The following is a 22924-nucleotide window of genomic DNA, read 5'->3' on the forward strand; positions in this document are numbered from 1 at the left end:
AGAGCACAAACCACAAATCCTAGGAGGGCCTTCAAGTTGAGCAACTGGGGTGGGGCTTGGATGGCTTGGATGGAGTAGTATTCCTTTTGATCTTTTTATATTTGCGTGAGGATAGTGGTCATGTCCCCAAGCGCCTTGGTTAAGCTTACTTCGGAAGGGGATGGTTCTACCACATTCTTGAGAGGATTACTTCTCACCTTTACATGTTGTGTAGCCTCGGCAACATCATTTATCAATTTCCAAGCTTCTCCCTCCGTCTTGTTTTTTGAAAGGGAACCACCACTAGAAGCGGTGAGCAATCTTCTCCGGTGGGAAGAACTTATCTAGAAACTCTCTTCTCAAGAAATCCCAATTGGTCAGAATATCATCCGATAGTGAATAAAACTATGTCTTTGCCTTCGAGCCGTAGAACAAGCAACTTGAAAGTCTCTTAGATGTCGGATGGGGTCTTGACCCGGCAACCCATGATACTTAGGAAGTAGATGTATCAAGCTACTCTTCAACTCAAAATTTGGATCAAGGTTGGGATACCTTGCTTGCAAAGGTTGAAGTATGATATCCGGAGCTCCTTGCTCATGCAAAATGATCCATCGTGGCTCCACCATGTATGGTTCACCTGTAGGATGCAAAGATGTATTAGTAGTGCCAACAGAAGAATAGGAAGTAGCGGACTCCAAGTCACTCTTGTTACCGTCTAGTGATTCGGTACATTCCTCAAGAGAGGCCGAAGTACTAGCCGTATAGTCCAACCGCCGTCTAGCTTGCGAGTGTGTAACAAAGTTCTTTCAATCTCAGGGTCAAACTTAGCTAAGCTAGAATTCGGTTGAGACCGAGTTATCAAACTTGGGAGTCATAGCACACATACAAAAGAAATCTAAACTATAGCTAAGTTTTGAAAGAAGGTAAACTATCTACAATATTCACATATTCACATAACCAATATCAAGGCGTATGTTGCAACCATTCTCCGGCAACGGCGCCAAAAATTTGATGGTCACAGAATACCGTCGGTAAGGAATTTCACAAGATTTTCGCATTTCAAGTATTCCCCTCAACCGACAAATAATCCGCGAATCAAATTTCGAAGGAATTGGTTGTCACAAGTTCAACCCCAATAAAAGTAACCGAAGTATTCAAACCTCGGGTCGTCTCACAAGGAATGGGCAAACATGTGCATCAACATTGGTTAGAATTCCGGGGTTGCAAGTCATGAGCAAGAAATTAAACAAAGAATCCTAACAAGCAAGTAATCTTGAAGTGCAAGAAACTAATTCAAGTAACCAAAGCAAGATGTGGGCAATTCCAAACTAATAAGATAACATCCAATATAATTCTACTCTAAAACTAAACAAATAGCTATGAACAAGACAAAGCAATTAGGATTTTTGGGGTTTTCAAATATGAATGATAAAACAACTCTTGGCTAGACATGGGAATTGAGGTCACTATCCTTGTCTAATAACCATATCTTGACAATTATGAGGAACCAAACTCATTAAGTCTACTTCTATACTTGAAGTATGTTAAATGGTTTAGTCAACATCAACCCATAAGGTCCAACCTAGCTACTAATTGACTTAGTAGTAGGCTAGTGTCAATGGCTATCAAATTGACCACTAAGGGTTCCCAAATCATCAAATCCATTAGACCCAATGACTCAAGTTTACCCAATTTCCTTAGCCTAGGCCAAGATTAAAGAGAACTACTCCATAATCAAGGGAAACATTTCATCAAACCCAAGGTAAGCATTACTAAAAGACATATTCAAAGTGCAATTAAATTGAAATTAACAAGTACCCACTAACAATTATCAACATACAATCACTCAAACAACACAATTAACCATGAAAATCATCAATGTAACATTAGCAATTCAAGATTCACAAGATTCATGAAATGGGTATAAAATGACAATTGACAAGAAAACATAAATCTAACACAAGATCTAAACAAAATTATTCTAAGGAATTCAAATTAAATAATCAAAACTAGTAATTAACAAGATCCAATTCATAATTTAACAAGGGAAGATCAAATCAAACTAGATCTAGAGAGGAATAAGAGTTTCTCTCTCTAGAAGAACAAAAACAAAAAACTAGCTAAAAATTGTGTCCAAGTGTGAATGAATGATCCCCCCTTTCCCCTAGCATCCTTGGATCTTTTCTATGCAAAACCAGCTTGAATTTGGGCTTCTTGAGCCTCAGAAATCGCCAGGCACGATTTCCTTTAATGAGGTCACGTGCAGCTTATCGCGCGTACACGCCATGCGTGCGTGCGCGCCGATTGATTTTGTGATCCGCGCGTGTGCTCCATGTACGCGTGCACGCTGATGTGGATTTCCCTAATCTGCGCGGATGCGCCGATCTTTACGCGCCGCTTCCAGCTATCCATATCCACGCGTGCGCGCGAGGTGCGTGTGCGCGCCCATGCTGAAGTTCCCAAAAATCCAAATCTTCATGTTCTTTCCTCTTGTGCATGCTTTCTTTCTCTCTTCTAGGCCATTCTTGCCCTATAAATTCTGAAATCACTCAACAAACACGTTGCGACATCAAATGGTAATAAAAGAGGATCAAAATATAGCAATTCTAAGGCAAAAGAAGCATGTTTTCCATCATGAAGCAATATTAGGAATAGAACACAAAACCATGAATTTCTTGTGAATAAGTGTGAAAAATATTGACAAACCCCCTCAAATTCTATACAATATAAACCACAAAATTGGGGTTTATCAATCAATTAAATAGGATCTAAATTTTTCAAAAGCAAAAACCACAGTTAAAAGCTCTTTCTTTTTTGTGGTGTAATTCTTTTGTGCATCATTTAAAACACGGCTTGCATAATAAATGACATTTAAGACCTTGTCTTATCTTTGTCCCAAAGCTGCACCTATTGCAAAATCACTTACATTACACATAAGTTCAAAAGATAAAAGCCCAATTTGGTGGAGCAATAATGGGTGTAGAGACAAGCTTAGCTTTAAGGGTTTCAAAAACATGCAAACATTCATTATAAAAAATAAAAGGGGCATCAGTGACCAAAAGATTTCTTAATGGTTTTGTAATTTTGGAAAAAGTCCTTTATTAATATCCTATAAAATCCAGCATGACCTAGGAAACTTCTTATGGATTTGACACTTACAAGCAGTGCTAATTTTCTAAATTACCTCCACCTTGGCCTTGTCAATCTTTATGTATTTGTTTGAGATCTGGTAGCCAAGAACAATACCTTCGGTAACCATAAAATGATATTTTTCCCAATTCAAAACAAGGTATGTCTCTTGGCACCTTCTCAAAACTAAGGATAGATGTTGCAAGCAATCATCAAAAGAATCACCAAAAACAGAGAAATCATCCATAAATACATCAATGAATTTTTCAACCATGTCAGAAAAAATAGAAATCATGCACCTTTGAAAAGTGGATGGAGCATTGCAAAGCCAAAAAGGCATGCGGCAGTAAGCAAAGACACCAAATGGTCTGGGCAAGTGAATGTCATCTTCTCTTGATCCACAGGATCCACTGCAATTTAATTGTACCCCCGAATAGCTATCCAAGAAACAATAGAATGCATGTTGTGCCCATCTCTCAAGTATCTGATCAATAAAAGGCAAGGGAAAGTAATCTCTCCAAGTGGCAGTGTTGAGCTTCCTATAGTCAATGCACATGCATTCTTGGCCTCCATAGCAGGGGCTATTATGCTGCCCTCACGATTTCCAGAAGTGGGATTTGTGAAAGAGCCAAGAGTTCTTCTAGCATTGACTGGGTTGTTCATGCACTAGCATCTTTGGGGATTTTATTAGTTGTTTCCCTTATAATATGCATATAACAAGTAAATATTCCTTGTTTATTTTCAATGAATTCAGGAATTAGTAAATCAAGACATTGAGTCATTTGAAATCATGAATTTTAGGAGAAATTGGAAGAAAACTAACAAAGGAACATGCAGTAAAAGAATCAAAGAAGAAGCTTGTAACACAAGTAACAAGAAAAGTAACCAAAGGAGCTTCTATTTTCATTTGGCGGCCACCTTGAGGAATTTGGCAGCCAACGCCAAAAGCAAATAGAGAGGAATCGAAGATGTAATGCACTTGGTAGCCTACTGGAGTCATCTGGCGGCCAACGTAATAAAAGAAGCCATGCGTACGCGCAACCCTTTACGCGTATGCACAAGCTAAGGAATTGACGCGCACAATTATCTTGTGTACGCATTTCCAGCATTTCAGATGTACGCAGTTTCTCCGCTTATGCACAAGTAGCGAAAAACCCATGGAGGCCAATACCAATGGGGTGCCAGCCGACGCCAAATGGAAACAAAAGCTTTTAAGCTAGGAAAACCAATTGGCGTCCCACACAAGAATAATGGCAGCCAACACCAAATGGAAACAGAAGCTATTATGCAAAGGAGAAAGCAAGTGGCGTTCAATGCGACTTATTTGGCAGCTCGTGCCAAATGTAACCTAGGTCCCCTGGGAGTTAGCCTTTTCACAAATCTTGAAATTCTCCAAGACTTTGAAGTAGTAATTCAAAAGCAACACAAGGCCCATTGAATCAAGGGAAATTTGTGCTTCAATTTAAGTTGAATTTGAGTTGCATTTGAAGAAAAATGGAAGGATGGAACTATAAATAGTACTCTCTCATCTTGGAAAAGGGGACTTCTCTTCCCCTTCTTGGACTTTCATTTTTTAGACTTTTCTTTCCACTCTTCTTCTATTTCATTTCTTTCATATTTTCTAAGCCATGGGTGGCTAGTTCCCTTTTTATTGGGGAAAGGAGCTCTATTGTAATTTGTTGGATCAATTGTCATTTTTGTAACACCCTTACTATCAGAATATCACGCTTCCAGCTGTGCCACTTTTATAGCGAAAAGTATTATGATGACTTCATATATTTAATAATAAAATAGGAGCCTTTGACTCAAAACTGTATCGCTATTTTCTTTTAAAAACACAGAAATACTTTTTCTTGAAAACAAATAAGCATATACATATATACAAAACTTCTTAAACAAGTAACTTATAAATATTATATACATACATGTCATTATAGTCACGACTCGTATCCTTCTTACAAGAATATAATAATAAAGGTGAGGGAAAATCTATAACATATGTATACAAATAGAAACAACATATTTAAGAACTTAACAAAAACTCTGCAAGTCCATCCTGAAAAGAGAAGTCTCTAGGGGGTGAGAGCATCGTCCTCGTTGGTTCTCAATAGAGGATTTAAGAATTGTCATAAGAAGATATTTTAAAGAAAACCATTTTCAATCACAGTGATTCGTCAGTTCATAATATAAACTCATGTTTTTATTATAAAAGTTTCACACAAAATAACATTCCATACATTTTACCGCTCACTAAGAAACCATTTTAACCAAAATTTACCACTGATCCAACCAACCATGGCCTCTGGCCCAAATTAAATCAACTCGGCCTTCGGCCCAAATTAAATCCCAATTCAAATCAAATCACCATCAAAACTCAGTCTTAAAACAGAATCAATCATAGGTGTAAAACAATATAAGGCAAACACAATTTGAGAGCAATTACAGCAAGTACGACAAATAACAGTTAGACAGAATTCATCAGATAGGCAAACCAAAACACTTAAGCACATTTAGACAAAGCAAATAGATGTAATATGATGCATGCTTGTCCTACTGGCTGTGAGCTCACGTGTCGGTTACTCTGTTAGAACCCGACACATTTGCTAGCTAACTCGGACATTCTCTCTAGGTTGCGCATCCGGAGGAGGAACACAAACAAAGGAGAGTGCCTTTCCACCTTCTCTTGGAGGAATTACAAGGAGAGTGCTTTTCCACATTGAAGGAGTGTGTTTTCCACCTTACAACCAGAGAAAGATGTGGGAGAAAACAATATGAAGGAGAGTGCCTTTTCACCTTTTCCACATCTATACCACAACAAGAGAGGGAATCCTTCATTCTTAACTTTCCAAATCTATGAGCAGGATAAAACCACCATCCTCACAACATCCATCATAATCTCATTTCATTCACATTCACATTCACAATGAAACATAATTGAATCGGAATAAAACCCAAATCATGTAAACCAAAACCAAATTTAGTTTCATTTTTATTTAAAACATTCCCAAGAGGCTCGGAAATTATTCTGTTTCTCAAAAACAAATTCAAATACTTCACCTTTTCTAAAACATCTCAAAACTTTTCTTTAAAGACTCAAAAACTCCTCCATTCTTAAATACATATTTCCATCACTTTATTTCTTTTATTAAAAATCTTCAAAATATCATTCTTGAATTTATATCAATTCAATAAACTCATTTCCAATTAACCGAATACCCAAAACATAATTCTTCCATCAATAAATCAAAATAAAACCTCCAATTTCTTATGAAAATTTCGGCAGCATCCCCTCTAAAACTCAGGTTTTTGCCACCCTTCAAGGGTCCCAACCAAACCATTTTGAAATCTCAAATCCTTTTCCAAAATCAAATAAAATTCAAACTTTCAAATATTAAATTATTTTCGATATCAAACAAAACCAATTCCAATATCAAAACATTTACAAATCTCAAATTATTTTACCAGACACCAATTTAATAAAATAAATTAATAATTTAGAATTCTCAATGACTCTAATGCAATCAAGAAATCAATATAACCATCAAGCGACCACTTCATCAACAACCAACCAGGCAAGCAATTAAATTTATTCAAAGCAACTTAGTTTATTAATATCAACTTGTAACAATCCTTGAAAGAAAAATGAGTTTAAGAAATCGCCCCTACCTCGATCGCGACTTAACCACACAACAAAATTCCTTTAAAACCCTTAATTTGCAATAGTGGCATCAACTCAGTCCATATTTGCAGTGGCAACAATTCATCAAACATATCATGAAAGAGCCGAAACTCAACCCTGAGATATTAACGACGCGTAAAACTCAATAACTTATAACAAAATAACAACGATAAGGATTCCGGGATGAGAGCGACTTATGGAACTCATGGAAGAACTAAAGAACGGAGTAGCTACAACTCCAGCAGCGGTTTTCGGCGACTAGAGGCACGACAACCACCATGGCAGTGGCGATTGGCACGAACAACGACGACTGGAAGCGACGGACAGTGGCGCAAGTAGCAACAAACAGCGCAGTTTCCTTCTTTCCATGGCCTTCTGCTTCTCCAGCGACGGCATGCATGGTGACAGCTTCCCCAACGGCGAGCATGAATGACAATAACGCAGCTAGAGTTGACAACGCGAATGGTGGCAACGGCGGCTAGGCAGGACCCTCCCTCTCTCATCCATGTCTCTCTCTCGTGGTTCTGCTGTCCCAACGGCGATGATGGAGTCTGACAGCACAGCGGCGGCTTTCTCTCCTCGTCGTGGTCCTTGGCTCGCGTCTCCTTCCTCTACTTCTCGGGCTTCCCTCAGCAAAGCGGTGGCGACAGCGGCATCAACCTTCCTTCTGCCAGCGCTACCTCTCTCTCTGGCTTGTGGGTTGCACTCTCTCCCGTGGCTATATGTGTGCACGTTGGAGAAGGGAAAAAGGGATGGGGCTACTGTGCTGAGGGGGAAAGGGGAAGTGTGGGTGAGTATTAGGTTAGGTTTAAGGTCAATTAGGATTTTGATTTGGGAATTAGGATTTGGGTAGAGTATTAATTAAAAACCAAATTTAATCCAATATAATTAACTTTAAGAATCCTATTTATTTTTCAACTTACAAATTATTTTAATTAGGTACTTTAATTTAAAATTAGAGATAAATAAATAAATTTTCTTTTAGTTCATAAAATTAACCAAAACTTTCAATTATTCAATTTAAATGGTATAAAACTCTCGTTATTTTTAATTACTAAAACTTTAAATCAATAATAAGAAAATACTCAATTAGTTAGAAAATTGTATAAATCCTAATGGATTTTAAAGTAAAAGTATCATAAAATTTAATTTAATTACTTTTAGAAAAATAATTTTTTTAAATAAAATTATCAACAAATATAATAAATTATAAATAACTTACTATTTAATTTCTAAAAATCTGGAGTCTTACAATATGCTCTTCATCTTCAATTCATCTTTCATTTGTTTCTTTAGGAAGAATCTTCATTCTTCACTTCAAGAATTCAAATGTCTTCAAAAAGAATTTGAATCTAACTTGAATCCTATGAGAACATAGAAAAGGGATCATAGGAATTTAGCTGGAAGATCTTTCTCTTAATTATTATGAATTCGGCATTAGGATTGATACGTGACATTTAATCAACCCATATCTTGATTCACGAAATTGTGTGGTTCTAAGTCAGAGACCAATCTTCATCTCTTTTCATGAATAATTAGATCAAGAAATTGGCAGTTGATCAAGTTAAAAGAGATTGAATCACCAAGGAATTGGAATTCAATCACTTATGATTTGCCAAGCGATCAATGATTGTATGATTGAAGATTGAGATGAACACCAATTGATCCAGAGAATTCAATATCTCTGTATCCCAATGATCTTCCACTTATTCTCTTATTTCCTTTCTTTATTAATTGCTTTCAATTAATGTTCATTTACGTAGCTTTCTTTACATTCTTGCAATGTACTATTCTTGCAATTTACATTCCCAGTATTTACATTCTTGCACTTTAAATTTCCAAAAATTTACATTTTCATTACTTACTTTCTTGTCATTTTATTGCTTTCAATTTCTTCTTGCTCAAGTCATTTACATTGCATGCTTTAGTATCAATTGTTCATCATCAAATTGTGAATTGTCTAACTAGAATACTCAATCAATTATTGCTTTCTTAATTCTTCAATCTTCGTGGGAACGATAACCCACTCACCGTGGTATTACTTGATGCTATCCGGTACACTTGCTGGTAGTTTTGCAGAAATTCTATATCAAGTTTTTGGCGCCATTGCCAGGGATTAATGGTGATTAACAAACTACCGGTTGATTGAGTACCTAGATTTGATAATTTTTCTTTTCTTTTCTTTTCTTGTTTTAGTCATTTAATTACTTTTATTTCTTTCTTTTATTTTGTTCTCTAACTTTTTGTGTTAATGCCTAACTTGAAGTTTCTTTCACTTTGACGAAAGAAACCTCAAACTCTCTTTTCTTTTGCTGTTTTCTTTATGTATATGCAAGAAAATCAAGAAGAGGAACCCATCCTCTTTGGTTCAAAGATTGAAAGAACCCTCTCCAGCTTGAGAAAGGAAGCAAGAAACAAAAGAGTGCTTAAAGAAGGTAAGTGACCCTCAGGAACAACTATGGCTGAAGCTCACAACAACAATGAAACCAATGTTGCTCCACATGCTAGGTGGACGTTAGGATCATATATTACTCCTGATCTTGGAAATTATGGGAGTAGTATTTTAACTTCAAATATCAATGCAAGCAATTTTGAGTTCAAGCCTTAATTGATCACTCTTGTTCAACAAAATTATCAAGCCCTATGAGGACCCAAACTAAGACATTTCAAGCTTTATTAGAATTTGTGATATAGTGAAAATAAATGGAATGTCAGCTGAAGCATATAGACTCTTTTTATTCCCATTCTCTCTTAGAGATAAAGCTACACAATGGTTAGAATCACACCCTAAAGAGAGCACTACTACATGGGAAGACTTGGTTAGTAAGTGTCTAACTAGGTTCTTTCCTCTTCAAAGATTGATCAAGTTGAGAACAGAGGTGCAAACTTTTAGACAACTTAAAAGAGAATCCTTATATGAGGCTTGGGAGAGATACAAGGGGATGCTAAGGAAATGTCTACCAAATATGTTTGTAGATTGGGTCCGGTTGCAAATATTCTATGATGGAATTACTCAAATATCAAGGAGCTACTAGATAATTCAGCAGGCGGGTCACTACACATGAACATTCCTAGTGAAGCTATGGAACTCATTGACATTGTTGCAAATAATCAATACTTCTACTCTTCAGAGAGGAATATGAACATGAAAAGAGGAGTGATGGAGCTAGAAACTCTTGATGCTCTAGTTACTCAAGATAAGATAATGTCTCAATAACTCTCCATACTCACTAAGCAAATGGGAGAAATGCAAGTCTCTGCCATCAACACACAAAGCTCATGGTATGACATTGATGGAGGAAATCAATTTGGTGAAAATTTTGATCCATTCAATGCTAATCAATCACAAGTGGAGCAAGTTAATTTTATGGGAAACTCTTCCAGGACACAACAAAATGATCCATATTCTAAAACATATAATCCTAGATGGAGAAATCATCCAAATTTTGGGAGGGGGCGAACAAAGTCAATACCAGAGAAGTAACAACTTCAACCATATAAACAATTTCAACCCCCAACCAAACACTCAAAACCACTTCCAAAACCCACATAACCATCTCAAGACTCTCAAAGGCTTTCTAATCTTGAAGTTACCCTAGAGAAACTCTCCCAAAATACATCTACATTCATGCAAGAAACTAGAAGCTTCACAGATGAAATAAGGTCCAATTTCCAAAATCAAGGAGCTTCAATTAAAAATTTGAAAATGAAAATTGGGCAAATTTCTCAACATTTGGCAAAACCTAGCAACATATTCCCAAGTGATACTGAAGTGAATCCAAGGGAAGAATGCAAGAAAATCATGTTGAGAATTTGAAAAATTGCAAAGGAACAAGCCACCAACGAAGAAGTTCACAATGAAAAAGCTTCAAAGGAGGAACTGTAAGAGCAAAAGCAAGGACAAGAAGCCTCTACACAAAGTAACATTTCAATAAAGAAGGAGGTAGTAGAGGCATACAAAACAAGGATACCATATCCTCAAAGACTCAAGGGAGAAACCAAAGAGAAGCAATACTCTAAATTCCTAGAGGTATTTGATGAGCAGATAATTTATACCCTTTTTGGCATTGTTTGCACATAGTTTTTAGTATGATTTAGCTACTTTTTATTATATTTTTATTAGTTTTTATTTAAAAATTACATTTCTGGACTTTACTATGAGTTTGTGTATTTTTCTATGATTTCAGATATTTTTTGGCTGAAATTGAGGGACCTAAGCAAAAATCTTATTCAGAGGCTGAAAAAGGACTGCAGATCTTGTTGGATTTTGACTTCCCTGCACTCGAAGTGGATTTTCTAGATCTACAGAAGCCCAATTGGCAAGGTCTCAATTGCGTTGGAAAGTAGACATCCCGGGCTTTCCAGAAATATATAATAGTTCATACTTTGCTCGTGATTTGATGGCCGAAACCGGCGTTCAAAATCAGCCTAAAACATCTTGGCGTGAAATGCCCAAACTGGCACCAGAATTGGAGTTAAATGCCCAAACTGGCACTAAAGCTAGCGTTTAACTCCAGGAACAGCCTATGCACGAAAAAGCTTCAATGCTCAGCCCAAGCACACACCAAGTGGGCCCCGGAAGTGGATTTCTGCACTATCTGCACTTAGTTATTCATTTTCTATAACCCTAGGCTACTAGTCTAGTATAAAAACTACTTTTAGAGATTTATTTTAAACAACTTGATCTTTTTTTACATATTTGGAATGTTTAGTCCTTAGACAATGGAGGCTGGCCTCATGGCCATGCCTAGACCTTTTTCACTTATGTGTTTTTAACGGTGGAGTTTCTACACCCCATAGATTAAGGTGTGGAGCTCTATTGTTCTTCATGAATTAATGCAATTACTACTGTTTTCTATTCAATTCACGCCTACTTCTTCTCAAAGATATACTCTCGTACTTAATTCAGTTAAGTTAGAATGAAGGGGTGACCCGTGACAATCATCCAATCTTCGTTACTCGCTTAGCCAAGATCGCGTGCCTGACAACCACAAAGCGATCTACATGATGTTCAACATAGTCATTGGATGACAGCTGGAGTATACTCTCTTGGATATCTAATACACGGACCGAGTCCGTGAGATTAGAATCTTCGTGGTATAGGCTAGAACCATTGGCAGCATTCCTGAGATCCGGAAAGTCTAAACCTTGTCTGTGGTATTCCGAGTAGAATCTGGGAAGGGATGACTGTGACGAGCTTCAAACTTGCGAATGTTTGGCGCAGTGACAGTGTGCAAAAGGACAATGGTCCTATTCCAACGCTAGTGGGAACCGACAGATGATTAACCGTGCAGTGACAGCGCATATGGATTTGTTTTCATCCGAGAGGATCATACAGCTTGCCATGGAAGGAGGTAACGCATGGTTGGAAGAAAGCAATAGGAAAGGAGAAGTCCAGAAGCAACAAAGAATCTCCAGACGTTTATCTGAAATTCCCACCAATGAATTACATAAGTATCTCTATCTTATTTTCTGTTTTATTTATATTTTAATTATCAAAACCTCATAACCATTTGAATCCACCTGATTGAGATTTACAAGGATGACCATAGCTTGCTTCAAGCCGACAATCTCCGTGGGATCGACCCTTACTCACGTAAGGTTTATTAGTTGGACGACCCAGTGCACTTGCTGGTCAGTTACACGGAATTGTGAAGAAGTCTTGAATTCAAGTTCTCCCACACCAAGTTTTTGGCATTATAGCCAGGGAACGAATAATCACGATTTCGTGTACCAAGTTTTTGGCGCCATTGACGGGGAACAAACAATCCCCGTGCACCAAGTTTTTGGTGCCGTTGCCGGAGATTGTTCGAGTTTGGACAACTGACGGTTCATGTTGTTGCTCAGATTAGGTAATTTTATTTTATGTTTAAGCATTTTATTTTTAATTTTATTTTCGAAAAATAATACAAAAAAATATATAGTTTTCAAAAAAAATTCAAAAAAAAATATATCAATAATAATACTTAGTTTCCTAAAAATTCTTCAGAATTTTTAAGAATGAATTCTAGAGTTTCATCATGATCTGTTGAAGCCTGGCTGGCTGTTAAGCCATGTCTAAATTCTTTTGGACCGAGGCTTCCACTTATCATTACAAGAGCCCTTGGATTCCCATCTAATTGGTTGTTTTATGTCTGATTTGTATGCTGAAGCTCGGCTGGCCATTTGGCCATGTCTAATCTTTTGGACCGAAGCTTTCACATAAAGCTTGGCTGGCTATTAAGCCATGTCTAAATTTTTGGACCGAAGCTTTAGACTAACATTGCATGATTTCTGGAATTCTTATTAAAAATTTTGAATTTCTTTATTTTCTTTTCCAAAATAATTTTTGAAAAATCCAAAAAAATTAATAAAATCATAAAAACCAAAAATATCTTGTGTTTCTTGTTTGAGTCTTGTGTCAAATTTTAAGTTTGGTGTCAATTGCATGTTTTATTTTTTCTCAAAAGTTTTCAAAAATCCATGCATATGTTCTTCATTTATCTTCAAGTTGTTCTTGATGATTTTTTTCATTTGATCTTTAAATTTTTCTTGTTTATGTCTTTTCTTATTTTTCATATGCATTCTTGAATTATTAGTGTCTATAGATTAAAAATTTTTAATTTTGGTGTCTTGCATATTTTTCTTTTCTTAAAAATTTTTAAAAATATGTTCTTGATGTTCATCATGATCTTTAAAGTGTTCTTGGTGTTCATCTTGACATTGAAAGTGTTCTTGCATAGTTTTCTTGTTTTGATTCATAATTTTTATGTCATGTTTCATTTTGATGTTTTTCTCTTTCCTTATTAAAATTCAAAAATAAAAAAAATATCTTTCCCTTATTCTTCTCATAAATTTCAAAATTTTGAGTTGATTTAGTCAAAAACTTTTAAAATTTAGTTGTTTCTTGTTAGTCAAGTCAAAAAATTTCAAATTAAAAATTCTATCTTTTTCAAATCCTTTTTAAAAATAAAATCTTTTTTATTTTTTTTATTTTCGAAAATTTTCAAAATCAATTTTCAAAATCTTTTTCTTAATTTCAAAATTAATACTAACATTTAATGTTTAAATTCAAAAATTTTCAAGTTGTTACTTGCCTATTATGAAAGGATCAATCTTTAAATTCTAGAATCATATCCTTTAGTTTCTTGTTAGTCAAGTAATCAACTTTAATTTCAAAAATAAAATCTTTTTAATTTCTTTTTCAAATCTTTTTCAAATAAGATTTCAATCATATAATTTTCAAAATCAATTTAAAAATCTTTTCTAACTTCTTATCTTTTCAAAATTGATTTTCAAATCTTTTTCAATTAACTACTTGACTTTTTGTTTGATTTTTTTTTAAAAGTTTACTATTTTTTATCTTTTTCAAAACTACCTAACTACTTTTCTCTCTCTTATTTTCGAAAACTCCTCACCACTTTTTCAAAATTCCTTCTTAATTAACTAATTGTTTTAAATTTTAATTTTATTTTATTCCTTTTAATATTTTCGAACACTAACCAATAATTAAAATAAAAACAAAAATATTTTCTTTTTATTTTAATTTAAAATTCGAATTCTCTCTCTCTCTCTCTCATCTCTTTCTATTTATTTATTTATTTACTAACACTTTTCTTCTTCTTATAATTCGAACTCTCTCTCCCTCTCTGTGTTCGAATTCTTCATCTTCTCTCTTCTTCATTCTACTCTTCTATTCTTCTACTCACATAAAGGAATCTCTATACTGTGACATAGAGGATTCCTCTTCTTTTTCATATGAGCAGGAGCAAGGATAAGAACATTCTTGTTGAAGCTGATCCGGAACCTGAAAAGACTCTAAAGAGGAAGCTAAGAGAAGCTAAAGCACAACACTCTGGAGAGGACCTGACAGAATTTTTCGAAAAAGAAGAAGAGATGGCCGAACCCAACAATAATGATGGAGATGCAAAGAAGATGCTTGGTGACTTTATTGTACCCTCTTCTGACTTCTGTGGAGGAGCATCTCAATTCCTGCAATTGGAGAAAACAACTTTGAGCTTAAGCCTCAATTAGTTTCTCTGATGTAGCCGAATTGCAAGTTTCATGGATTTCCATTGGAAGATCTTCATCAGTTCTTAGCTGAATTCTTGCAAATCTGTGACACTATTAAGACCAATAGGGTTAATCCTAAGGTCTACAGACTTATGCTTTTCCCCTTTTTTTTAAGAGACAGAGCTAGGACATGGTTGGACTCACAACCTAAAGATAGCCTGAACTCTTGGGAAAAGTTGGTCAATGCTTTCTTGGCCAAATTTTTTCCACCTCAGAAGTTGAGCAAGCTTAGAGGGAAAGTCCAAACTCTCAAACAGAAGGAAGGTAAATCCCTCTCTGAAGCATGGGAAAGATACAAGCAATTGATCAGAAGGTGTCCTTCTGACATGTTTTTTCAGAATGGAGCATCATATGTATATTCTATGATGGTCTATCTGAATTATCCAAGATGTCATTGGACCACTCTGCTGTAGGATCTCTTCATCTGAAGAAGACACCTGCAGAAGCACAGGAACTCATTGAAATGGTTGCAAATAACTAGTTCATGTACACTTCTGAAAGGAATCCTGTGAATAATGGGACAACTCAGAAGAAAGGTGTTCTTGAGATTGATACTCTGAATGCAATATTGGCTCAGAACAAAATATTGACTCAGCAGGTCATTATGATTTCTCAGAGTCTGTCTGGAGTGCAAGCTGCAACAGGCAGTACTAAGGAAGCTTCCTCTGAAGAAGAAGCCTATGACCCTGACAATTCTGTAATGGAAGAGGTGAATTACATGGGAGAATCCTATGGAAACACCTATAATCCTTCATGGAGGAATCATCCAAATTTCTCGTAGAAGGATCAACAGAAGCCTAATCAAGGCTTCAGTAACAATAATAGTGGGAGAAATAGGTTTGGCAATAGTAAACCTTTTCCATCATCTTCTCAGTAACAGATAGAGAATTCTAAGCAGAGCCACTCTGACTTAGCAACTGTAGTCTCTGATCTATCTAAGACCACTCTCAGTTTTATGACTGAAGCAAGGTCCTCCATTAGAAATTTAGAGGCACAAGTGGGTCAGCTGAGTAAAAAAGTTACTGAACTCCCTCTTAGTACTCTCCCAAGCAATACAGAAGAGAATCCAAAAAGAGAGTGCAAGGCCATAAATATAACCAACATGGCCGAACCTGGAAAGGAAGAAAAGGCAGTGATTTCCAATGAGGAAGACCTCAATGGATGTCCATTGGCCTCCAAGGTATTCCCTAATGAGGAACCCAAGGAATCTGAGACTCATATAGAGACCATAGAGATTCCACTGAACTTACTGTTGCCATTCATGAGCTCTGATGAGTATTCTTCCTCTGAAGAGGATGAAGATTTTGCTGAAGAGCAAGTTGCTCAATATCTAGGAGCAATCATGAAGCTGAATGCCAAGTTATTTGGTAATGAGACTTGGGAGGATGAACCCCCCATTGCTCATCAATGAACTAAATGATCTGGTTCAATTGAAATTACCTCAGAAGAAACAGGATCCTGGAAAGTTCTTAATACCTTGTATCATAGGCACTATGACCTTTAAGAAGGCTCTGTGTGACCTGGGGTCAGGGATAAACCTCATGCCCCTCTCTGTAATGGAGAAACTAGGGATCTTTGAGGTGCAAGCTACAAGAATCTCACTAGAGATGGCAGACAATTCAAGGAAATAGGCTTATGGACTTGTAGAGGATGTCTTGGTGAAGGTTGAAGGCTTGTACATCCCTGCTGATTTCATAATCCTAGACACTGGAAAGGAAGAGGATAAATCCATCATCCTAGGAAGACCCTTCCTAGCCACAGCAAGAGCTGTGATTGATGTGGACAGAGGAGAGTTAATCCTTCAATTGAATGAAGACTACCTTGTGTTTAAGGCTCAAGGATCTTCTTCCGTGACCATGGAGAGGAAGCATAAAAAGCTTCTCTCAATACAGAGTCAAACAGAGCCCCCACACTCAACTTCTAAGTTTGGTGTTGGGAGGCCACCATTAAGCTCTGAGTCTCTGTGAGGCTCTCTAAGAGCTCACTGTCAGGCTATTGACATTAAAGAAGCGCTTGTTAAGAGGCAACCCAATGTTATTTAATTATATTTTTCTATTTTCTATTGTTATTTTATGTTTTCTTTAGGTTGATGATCATATGAAGTCACAAAAACAACTGAAAAGTCAAAAACAGAATGAAAAATAGCATTAAGAACAGCACACCCTGGAGGACAGGCTTACTGGCATTTAAACGCCAGTAAGGATAGCAGAATAGGCGTTTAACGCCCAGCCTGGCAACATTCTGGGTGTTAAACGCCAGAATGGGCAGCACTCTAGGCGTTTAATGCCAAAAATGGCTGTTTGGCATCTGGCTGGCGTTAAACGCCAGAAATGGGCATCTGGCTGGCGTTTAATGCCAGAAATGGGCATCTGGCTGGCGTTTAACGCCAGAAATGGGCAACAGAGTGGCGTTTAACGCCAGGAAAGGTAGCAGAGCTGGCGTTAAACGCCAGATTTGGCACAGAATGGGTGTTTGAATGCTAGAATGGTGCAGGGACTCAAATTCCTTGACACCTCAGGATTTGTAGACCCCAAAGGATCCCCACCTACCCCACCTCTTCTTCTCTCCTTTTCACACCTTTTCATAACACTCTTCCCCAAACACCCCTCACCTATCAAATCCTACCATCTTCCCCACAACCTCTTCACCACTCACATCCATCCATTATTAAACCCCACCTACCTCACCATTCAAATTCAAACCATTTCCCTCCCAAAACCTAACCCCTCAAACACGACTACTCTCTCTCCCTTACCTATAAATACCCCTCCTCACTATCTAAACTTTCACACATCACAAACACTTCTCTCCCCCTTGGCCGAACCACTCACCTCCCTCCATCTCCTCAATTTCTTCTTCTTCTACTCTTTTCTTTCTTCTTTTTTGCTCGAGGACGAGGAACCATTCTAAGTTTGGTGTGAGAAAAGCTAAAGCTTTTTGTTTTCCATAACCACTAATGGCACCTAAGGCCGGAGACTCCTCTAGAAAGAGGAAAGGGAAGACAATTGCTTCCACCTCCGAGTCATGGGAGACGGAGAGATTCATCTCAAAGGTCCATCAAGACCACTTCTATGAAGTTGTGGCCAAGAAAAAGGTGATCTCCGAGGTCCCCTTCGAAAGCAAAAAGAGTGTGCTTAAGAGCTCTGGACACTTCTAACTGGGGACTCTAGCAAAGCTGAGTCATAATCTGAAAAGGTTCACCCAGTTATGTGTCTGTGGCATTTATGTATCCGGTGGTAATACTGGAAAACAAAATGCTTAGGGTCACGGCCAAGACTCATAAAATAGCTGTGTTCAAGAATCAACATACTAAACTAGGAGAATGAATAACACTATCTGAATTCTGGGTTCCTATAGAAGCCAATCATTCTGAACTTCAAAGGATAAAGTGAGATGCCAAAACTGTTCAGAAGCAAAAAGACTATAGGTCCCGCTCATCTAATTGAAGCTAATCTTCATTGATAAGTTTGGAATGTATTGTATATTCTCTTCTTTTAATCCTATTTTGTTTTCAGTTGCTTGGGGACAAGCAACAATTTAAGTTTGGTGTTGTGATGAGCGGATAATTTATACCCTTTTTGGCATTGTTTTTACATAGTTTTTAGTATGATTTAGCTACTTTTTATTATATTTTTATTAGTTCTTATTTAAAAATCACATTTCTGGACTTTACTATGAGTTTGTGTGTTTTTCTGAGGTTTCAGGTATTTTTTGGCTGAAATTGAGAGACCTGAGCAAAAATCTGATTCAGAGGCTGAAAAAGGACTGCAGATGTTGTTGGATTCTGACCTCCCTAAACTCGAAGGGAATTTTCTGGAGCGACAGAAGCCCAATTGGCGTACTCTCAATTGCGTTGGAAAGTAGATATCCTGGGATTTCCAGAATATATAATAGTCCATACTTTGCTCGATATTTGATGGCCCAAACTGGCGTTCAAAGTCAGCCTAAAACATCTTGGCGTAAAACGCCCAAACTGGCACCAGAATTGGAGTTAAACACCCAAACTGGCACTAAAGCTGGCGTTTAACTCCAGGAACAGTCTATGCACGAAAAAGCTTCAATGCTCAGCCCAAGCACACACCAAGTGAGCCCCGGAAGTGGATTTCTGCACTATCTGAACTTAGTTATTCATTTTCTGAAACCCTAGGCTACTAGTCTAGTATAAAAAACTACTTTTAGAGATTTATTTTAAACAGCTTGATCTTTTTTTACATCTTTGGAACGTTTAGTCCTTAGACAATGGAGGCTGGCCTCACGGCCATGCCTAGACCTTTTTCACTTATGTATTTTCAACGGTGGAGTTTCTACACCTCATAGATTTAGGTGTGGAGCTCTGCTTTTCTTCATGAATTAATACAATTAATACTATTTTTTATTCAATTCACGCCTACTTCTTCTCCAAGATATACTCTCGTACTTAATTCAGTTAAGTCAAAATGAGGGGGTGACCCGTGACAATCATCCAATTTTCGTTACTCGCTTAGCCAAGATCGCGTGCCTGACAACCACAAAGCGATCTACATGATGTTCAACGTAGTCATTGGATGACAGCTGGAGTATACTCTCTTGGATATCTAATACACGGACCGAGTCCGTGAGATTAGTATCTTTGTGGTATAGGCTAGAACCATTGGCAGCATTCCTGAGATCCGGAAAGTTTAAACTTTGTCTGTGGTATTCCGAGTAGGATCTGGGAAGGGATGACTGTGACGAGCTTCAAACTTGCGAATGTTGGGCGCAGTGACAGTGTGTAAAAGGACAATGGTCCTATTTCGACGCTAGCAGGAACCGACAGATGATTAGCTGTGCGGTGACAGCGCATATGGATTTGTTTTCATCTGAGAGGATCATACAGCTTGCCATGGAAGGAGGTAACGCATGGTTGGAAGAAAGCAATAGGAAAGCAAAAGTCCAGAAGCAACAAAGCATCTCCAAATGCTTATCTGAAATTCCCAGCAATGAATTACATAAGTATGTCTATCTTATTTTCTGTTTTATTTATATTTTAATTATCAAAACCTCATAACCATTTGAATCCGCCTGACTGATATTTACAAGGATGACCATAGCTTGCTTCAAGCTGACAATCTCCGTGGGATCGACCCTTTCTCACGTAAGGTTTATTACTTGGATGACCCAGTGAACTTGCTGGTCAATTACACAGAATTGTGAAGAAGTCTTGAATTCAAGTTCTCCCACACCAAGTTTTTGGCACTATAGCCAGGGAACTAATAATCACGATTTCGCGTACCAGTATTCAAGACACTCCACATCAATATACCTTTCATAGAAGCACTTGAACAAGCACCATTGTATGTTAAGTTTGTGAAAGAATTCTTGTCAAAGAAAAGGTCCTTGAAAGGAGGACAAACTGTGGTAATAACTAAGGAGTGTAGTGCCATCATTCAAAGAGATTTGCCAAGGAAGAAAAGAATAATCCAGGGAGCTTTCAAATCCCATGCACCATAGGCAACATAACATTTGAAAGATCATTATGTGATCTTGGTGCAAGCATAAATCTCATTCCTCTCTCTATGATGAAGAAAATCCAAATCCATGAATTGAAACTAACAAAAATAGCTCTCCAATTGCTGATAGATCTATGAAGCAAGCACTTGGAGTTATAGAGAATGCTTTAGTGAAAGTGGAAAAATTCTTCCTCCCGGCTGATTTTGTCATTCTTGATATGGAGTAAGACTACAACATTCCCATCATTTTGGGGAGGCCCTTCTTAGCTACGGGTAGGGCTTTGATAGATGTTGAAAAGGGAGAATTGATGCTAAGAGTACATGATAAACATCTAGTATATTTCATGTTTTCAAAACAATGCGTGATTCCACTCAAGAGAAGAATTGTATGGAAGTTGAGTCTATGAATCCAAACTTGAAAGAGACACCCAATGAATCACCTCCAAAGCTTCCACCCGTGTTTGAAAGAAAGAAAAGAAGTAGAAGTGGTGCAACAAGTTAAAAGAACCACTGGAGCCAAGGAGAATTCGCAACCAAAGTCTCCATTTGTGACAACCATCCCTCCAGACATTGAACCCAAGATTAGAATTAAGTGTAAACCACCTAAAAGAGAGAAGAATCTTAAGAAGAAAGTGCCTAGAGGTAGGAGAAACAAAAAGATTTCTACTGAAAAATTCTCACTAGGGGACAAGGTGATGCTAGTTTACCAATCAATGGAGCCATTTCCACATTCTTCTAGATACTACACAGTGAACAAGATAATTTCTCTTAAACATATTGAGATCATCAAAGAAGATATTGGAGGAAGGTTGACAGTGAGAGGAGAAGAGTTGAAATACTATTATCATCATCCTCCTTAATAAAGAACAACCGTTAAACTAATGACGATAAAAGAGCGCTTGTTGGGAGGCAACCCAACCTTTATATCCTTTGTTTAGAGTTAAGTTTTTAAGTTTTGCAATTTCCTTTTTTATTCTTAGTCTTTTTAAGTTTCTTCAATTTTCATGCAAAGATCCTTGCAAAGGCAATGTGCAGGCAAGTTATACATCTTATGCATGAAGCTAAGTTTGTGTTGAGCACACTTTACATTAACTAAGTGGTGAAGTGGTGGAGAGTTATGCATTACAATTTAAATATGATAACTACTGCAAACTGATGCATTCTAGCTTTCTTCAACTTTTTATTTAATATTAGCCTCATGCAAGTCAGTAAGTCATTTACATACATTGCATGTAATCTTTTTAATTCATGAAGCCTTTGGTTAAAATCAATGTTTGGTGTTGAATATACCATATCTGATGAGAAGGCAAAGCTATACATCACAATGCAAGCAAATAGAGGAAGGTTGAACTGTCTGCTTAAGTTTGGCAGCCAAGGCCTCAACTTGGCGGCCACCTCCAAACCAGTTTTCAAGATCTTTCCCCTCTATTTGAGTCTGACTGCCAATGCCATGCAACTAGCAGCCAACACCAGCACTTTTTACAAATTCACCTCTCTCTGTTTGGATCTGGCAGCCAATGCTATGCAAATTGTGGCAAACGCTAGATCATAAGATGGTGAAATTCCTTTGACATTTGAGTTTGGTGGCCAATGCCAAGAAACTAGTGGCCAATGCCATACTTCATTCACAAGAAAATTTTAATTTTGGCTCTTTGTTTGAATCTAGCGGCCAGTGCCATGAGTTTGGCGGCCAATGCCAAATTCCCCCCAAAAAAAAGTATTGTGCGTGTGAATCTAGTGTGCGTACGTAGAACTTGGTTTTCATGCATGCATGCATAAGCGAAAATACCATAACTGGCAGCCAATGCCATAAATATGGCGGACAAACCATTAGTTAGTGCCAGGAGACACTTTTTGTTCCTTGAAACGCCTTTTTCTTTTGTTTTCATGGCTAATTTGTATTTTGGTTCAAATTTCTTTTTAGTTAATTAGTTTGATAATAAGCCATTGCTTCCTTTACACTTAGAGATATTTTCAAGTATTTTCAATTGAGTTCTATTATTTGTTTTCCTTCTTTACCATCATTTAAAATTTGAATTTTGTAGCTAGACTCCAAGGCTGGGATTCTCTGAAGCATGTCCTTAGCCACATACTTGTGTCATTTACTTGTTCATTGGCTTTCTCACTTATCCACCATGCAACCATGACCTTCACATTTATTTCTACTTGCCTCTCTCCTCATGAATAGTTTTGAATTCCTTGCCTAGCTATGACATTTCTTTGGTTTCATTCTCTAGTATCATATCCGCATCCCACCCTCTCATGCATCCATTGATTTGAAAGGTTACATCCTCACCATCCATTCATTAACTCCATTTTCATATAAATACTAATCTATTTCCACTTCAGCAATCCACCCCTTTACATCGCAAACTGTGCTCCACCCCCTTCGTCACTACACTTAACTACATCACCACAATCTTTCTCTTATTCATTCTCCTCCTTATATTATATACGTTCTTTTGTTCTTTTTTCATACTATTCATCCCTTCTTCCCATTTCTTTTTGGTTTTCTTTGCTTGAGGACAAGCAAACCATTAATTTTGGTGTTAGGATAGCAAGCTATACACAAAACATGGCACCTAAGACTAATATATAAGCTTCCTCTACAAAGAAA

The sequence above is a fragment of the Arachis ipaensis genome, chromosome B04 (assembly GCF_000816755.2).
Source record: "Arachis ipaensis cultivar K30076 chromosome B04, Araip1.1, whole genome shotgun sequence".
NCBI classification, from domain to species: Eukaryota; Viridiplantae; Streptophyta; class Magnoliopsida; order Fabales; family Fabaceae; genus Arachis; species Arachis ipaensis.